Source organism: Triticum urartu, chromosome 7A (genome assembly GCF_056163025.1).
Source record: "Triticum urartu cultivar PI428250 chromosome 7A, HENAU_Tu73, whole genome shotgun sequence".
Taxonomy (NCBI): domain Eukaryota; kingdom Viridiplantae; phylum Streptophyta; class Magnoliopsida; order Poales; family Poaceae; genus Triticum; species Triticum urartu.
The window spans coordinates 175601737-175608130 of NC_141879.1; positions in this window are offsets into that span (position 1 = coordinate 175601737).

The following is a 6394-nucleotide window of genomic DNA, read 5'->3' on the forward strand; positions in this document are numbered from 1 at the left end:
ATAGTCACCGTCTCCACCAGAGTTGCAAAGCGTCAACTCTATTCTCTTAATGCCAGCCCTCTTCCTGACCTTGAAGATATCCTGGTAGTCCGTGACTTTCCGGATGTCTTTCCAGAGGAACTGCCAGGTATTCCACCTGACAGAGATGTAGAATTTGTCATAGATCTTGTCCCAGGAACCGCTCCAATCTCTAGGAGACCTTACAAGATGGCACCCTTAGAACTAGCCGAGCTTAAGAAACAACTTGATGAGTCCTTGCAAAAGGGTTTCATCCGTCCTAGTTCTTCTCCCTGGGCTTGCCCCGTCCTCTTCGTCAAGAAGAAGGATGGTACGGACCGGATGGTTGTAGATTATCGTCCCGTTAATTTGGTCACGATAAAGAACAAGTATCCGCTCCCCAGGATCAACGATTTGTATGATCAGCTCGCTAGATCCTCAGTCTTTTCAAAGATGGATTTGAGGTTAGGCTACCACCAAATCAAGATCAGAAATGGGGACATTCCTAAGACGGCTTTTGTCACTCGTTATGGTCAGTATGAGTACACTGTCATGTCCTTTGGTCTAACCAACGCTCCAGCTACTTTCTCTCGCTTGATGAACTCGATCTTCATGGAGTACTTAGATAAGTTCGTCGTGGTTTACCTCGATGTTATCCTTATTTACTTGAAGAATGAGGAAGAGCATGCCGAACATCTTAGACTTGTGCTAGGAAAACTCAGAGAGCACCGCCTTTATGCCAAGTTCTCCAAGTGCGAATTTTGGTTGCCAGAAGTGACCTATCTCGGCCACGTAATCTCTAGTACGGGCATTGCTGTCAATCCCGAAAGAGTTCAGGCCGTTCTTGATTGGACTCCGCCTGAAACAGTTAAGCAAGTTAGGAGTTTCCTTGGTCTAGCCAGTTATTGTCGCCGATTCGTTGAGAACTTCTCCAAAGTGGCCAAACCTCTCACGGAACTTCTCAAGAAAGATAAAAAGTTTGAGTGGTCCCCACAGTGTGAGCACAGTTTTCAGGAACTGAAAAGATGCCTGACTTCTGCTCCCATACTTGTGCCACCGGATTTCACTAAGGACTTTGTTATCTACTGCGACGCCTCACGACAGGGACTAGGTTGCATTCTTATGCAAGATCGCCATGTGATTGCCTATGCATCTCGACAGTTGCATCCACATGAGGAGAATTATCCTACGCATGATCTAGAGCTTGTAGCCGTAGTCTATGCACTTAAGACCTGGCGACATTACCTTCTTGGTAAACGTTGCGAGATTTACACCGATAACCAGAGTCTCAAATATATCTTCACCCAACCAGATTTGAACCTTAGGCAAAGACGTTGGCTGGAGTTGATCTCAGATTACGACTTAGGGATTACCTACACCCCAGGCAAGGGGAATGTCATGGCTGATGCGCTAAGTCGTAAGTCCTATTGCAACAATCTCATGTTGCAGCAGGGCCAACCACTTCTCCATGAGGAATTATGTAAGCTTAACCTCCACCTTGCTCCTCACGGATTCCTTTCTACCTTGGTGGCGAAACCTACTCTTGTGGATCAAATCATCTCTGCTCAGAAGCAGGATACGGGAATTTCCCGGATCAAGAGAAACATTAACAAAGGAGTTGGTGGTAGTTTCTCTATAGATGATCGTGGTGTTGTTTTCTTTGAGAGTCGCTTGGTGGTTCCCAAGAATCAACATCTTCGACAATTAATCCTTAAGGAGGCGCATGAATCTCCTCTCACGATTCATCCCAGTAGTACTAAGATGTATCAGGACCTACGCCAGAGGTTCTGGTGGACTAGGATGAAGAGAGAAATTTCTCAATTTATTGCTAATTGTGACATTTGTCGTCGCGTGAAGGCAGAGCATCAGAGACCTGCTGGCACCCTTCAACCTTTAGCTATTCCTGAGTGGAAATGGGATAAAGTTGGTATGGACTTCATCACCGGCTTTCCCAGGACCAAGAGAGGGAATAATGCTATCTTTGTAGTCATTGATCGTCTTTCCAAAGTGGCTCACTTCCTACCTGTTCGAGAGAGTATCACTGCTAGTCAGCTCGCTGACTTATATATTTCTCGAATAGTGTCACTTCATGGTGTTCCACTAGAGATCAATTCAGACCGTGGTAGTCTTTTCACTTCTCATTTCTGGGAGAGCTTCCAAACTGCCATGGGCACCCATCTTTCCTTCAGTACCGCTTTCCACCCTCAATCAAGTGGTCAAGTGGAAAGGGTCAACCAGATTCTTGAAGACATGCTTAGAGCTTGTGTTATCTCATTCGGTATGGATTGGGAGAAGTGTCTTTCCTTCGCCGAGTTTGCTTATAACAACAGCTACCAATCCAGCCTCAAGAAAGCTCCTTTTGAGGTTCTGTATGGATGAAGATGTCAAACACCTTTGAACCGGTCAGAAACCGGTGAAAGACAATTCTTTGGCCCTGATATGATCCAGGAGGCAGAAGAGCAAGTTCGCATCATTCATGAGAATTTGAAAACAGCCCAATCTCGTCAAAAGAGCCAGTATGACCGTAGTCATAAGGAAGTGGCTTATGAAATTGGCGACAAAGCTTACCTTCGGGTTACCCCTTTGAAGGGTACCCATTGATTCAGTATCAAGGGCAAGTTGGCTCCTCGTTACATTGGTCCCTTTCTCATTCTTGCTAAACGAGGAGAGGTTGCCTACCAGTTGGAACTACCACTACATCTTTCTCGAGTTCATGATGTCTTCCACGTCTCTCAACTCAGGCGTTGCTTCTCGGATCCCATCCGCGGAGTGGACCACGAAACGCTTGATCTCCAAGATAACCTCACTTATCGAGAGTACCCTGTCTGCATCCTTGATCAAGCAGAGCGTGTCACCCGACGTCATAACATCAAGTTTCTCAAGGTTCAGTGGTCTCATCATTCCGAGAGAGAAGCTACCTGGGAGCATGAAGATCGTTTTCGACTTGAGTACCCCGCTTTCTTTCCGCCAACCCCTGAATCTCGGGACGAGATTCTTCCGAGTGGGGGCGAGTTGTCACATCCCTAGTTCTGGTATGACCTAGGCTAGCCTTCATGTGTGCATCATGTTTAAATTTCATTTAATTTTGAAATGGGGATTTGTGAAACCCTCAGAAATTATTTCTGGAAATAACCCAGATAAAAATTGCTCCAAAAAGGTCCAAGAAAATGTTCATGTTACTCTCTGAAAATATTGGTCAGAGGTAAAAATCAAACCAATATTTTAAGGAACTCATAAATATTTATTTTGGACACTTGGAGTTAATCCAGTAATTATTTGCGTTGGATAAATATATTTATATATAAAATATTGTCCAATAATTCTGAATTTTGGTGAGGGGCTTTGGAGTGGTCCAACTAGTCCCTACTAAAATTTACAGAATAAAATAAAATGATTTAGTATTTTTATTAAATCAAAACAAATGTCAGAAAATAGAAAACAAAAACAAAATAGAAGCAAAAGGGAAGAAAACCCACCTGCACTTACCTCCCTGTGCAGCCTGGCCTGGCCCAGTGGCCAACAGGCCGGCCCAGCCGACTGGCAGTGCCTGTCGTCCCCTTCCTCGCGCCAGGAGGACAGGGGCACGCGCCCGGCGCACGCGGCCACGCGTCCGGCCACGCCACCTGCCTGCCTGGCCTCTCCCCCGACGCCCTGGCCATCCCGAACGTCGCCACGCGCCGCCCCGGACCTCTCGCACTCTCTCTCGCTCTCCCTCCTCCCCTGGATCTCTCCCTCTCCCCGCGCCCAAAGCGCTGCCGTCGCCACCGGCCACCGTTGCCGTAGCCACCGCCTCCCCCTCGCCCTCTCCCCGTGCTCAGAACCTTCGCCACGTCGCCTGCTACCTCCTCGTCGAGCCACGCACCTCCGGACGGCCTCCATCGTCGCCACCATCGTCTCCTTCACCGCCGGCCGCCGTGGATCCCCATCGCCGCCCCGTCGACCACAGCGCGTCCCCGAGCTCGCCGTCAAGCCCATCGAGATCGCCGTGAGCTCCTCCTCCTCCCCCCCCCTCTCTGTTCTCGCCCTCGCACACCGCAGCCGTATCCCCGCTCGTGCCCGAACACCGGCAGCCGCCGCGAGTTTCGCTCTGGCGAGCTCCGCCGCCCCCGCAGCCTCCAGACTGCTCCACTAGATGCGCGCGAGCACCAGCTCCTCGGGGATGGCCTCCGCCGCCCAAATGGTCGCCGGAACGGCGATCCCGAGTCCCTCCACCGCGTTCGGCCTCGCCGGCGGCTAAACGCCTGTGGGGTTGACCGGGTCTAACCCCCCCCCCCCAGTTGACCCAGGTTTGACCCGTGTGGGTCAGTGACAGATGGGCCCCGGCGCCCCCTAATTTGTAGTTAGGATTAATTAACCCTCTGTTAATTAACCATGACACTGACGTGTGGCCCCCACATGTCAGATTTGACCTGGACAGCCACGTTGACCCGCTAATGTAGTGATGACGTCATGCTGACGCAGTTATTCTTTTTATGGAATTTTTTTAAACAGGAAATTCCAGAAAATGTTCAAAACTTCAAAAATTCATATAAATTCAACCGTAGCTCAGATTGAAATAAATTATATATGAAAAATTATCAGAAAAATTCAATATATCCATCTGTACCAGTTTCATCCATGGAAAACCAACCTATACATGGTGTATATATGAAAACTTATTAATGGCATATTTAAGAGCTTATTTTGGAGTTGCATTTGAACCCTTGGTTCAAATGGACCTCAACTAAATAAATGCTAGATGCATTAACTCAAACAACATCACATACTCATGCCATTTTCATGCATCATATTGTTGCATATGCTTGTGTTTGATTTTCCGACACCGTTCCTTCCCGATAGGTCCTGCTCTGGAGAGTGTTCGAGAGTACCTGTCTAAGGAGCAGTGCCCCCTATTAATCTACCAGGCAAGCAACCCTCCCTTGTTCATTTCCGATAAAATCCTACTCTCTCGCTCCTGCTCTCATTTATTGCATTAGGACAACAATGATTCAACTGCTACTTTATGCTACGGTAGTTGAACCCATTCCTCTGCATGACCTGTCATTGCCACAGTAAATAGTTGAAACCCACTAGCATGTGTAGGAGTTGTTTGAGCCATGTTGTGCTTCTACCATGCCATGCCTGCTATTGCTTAGAGTTGTGTCAGGTCTGATTCATCGGGAATGAATTGGAGTGTTATGATATGTTTTGGTGCTGAGAGTTAAGCGTGTGAACACGATTTGGTAAAGGTAGCGGTGAGAGTCCATGTAGGAGTACATGGTGGGTTGTCTCATTGGGACCGTCCTTAAGAACTGAGTTCTGTGCAAGTTGTCCAATGACTAGCTAGTACCACACATTGGGCTCCGGGCGCTCCAAGCTCTCTCGGCTTATTAACCGCCTTGATCTCTGTCCAGGAGTTGCAAATAGTTTCTGGTGTTTGTAGGTAGTGCTATTTTTCTACCGAGTGGCACCCGGCAGGGTGGGCTCGGGACAGACTAGGCACAGGTGGCACGATGTACCAAGTGGCACCCGGATGGTGGGCTTGGGAACCCTGCTCACATCGTTTGGGGCCGTGAGCGACACCCCGGCCGAATCTCCTTGCGGATGGAACCCAAATAGGTGATAAACCTGGATTAGAGTCTTGCGTGGTTAGTCAGGTCGTGGCCGACACCCTCGCCAGGCTTCCGCTTGAAGGTTGCCGAGATACATGACGGGTGAGGGAGTCCTGGATTAGGGGGTGTTCGGGTAGCCGGACTATACCTTCAGCCGGACTCCAGGACTATGAAGATACAAGATTGAAGACTTCGTCCCGTGTCCGGATGGGACTTTCCTTGGCGTGGAAGGCAAGCTTGGCGATGCGGATATTCAAGATCTCCTACCATTGTAACCGACTCTGTGTAACCCTAACCCTATCCGGTGTCTATATAAACCGGAGGGTTGTAGTCCGTAGGCAATCAACTCCATATACAACAACCATACCATAGGCTAGCTTCTAGGGTTTAGCCTCCTTGATCTCGTGGTAGATCTACTCTTGTACTACCCATATCATCAATATTAATCAAGCAGGAGTAGGGTATTACCTCCATCGAGAGGGCCCGAACCTGGGTAAAAAACATCGTGTCCCTTGTCTCCTGTTACCATCCGGCCTAGACGCACAGTTCGGGACCCCCTACCCGAGATCCGCCGGTTTTGACACCGACAACGGGTATATGGTGATAAGTGGTGAGAGCGTGTGTGATGAAGTACACCCTTGCAGGGTTATCATGATCTATTCGAATAGCCGTGTCCTCGGTTATGGACTTCTTGGATGCTTACGTGGTACCTAGACAACTTAAAGTGGATACTCTAAAATGCTCAAGACAAGTGTGAGTGCTATGGATGGCCTTCTCGTAGGAGAGACGGGGATGAATCCATAGTA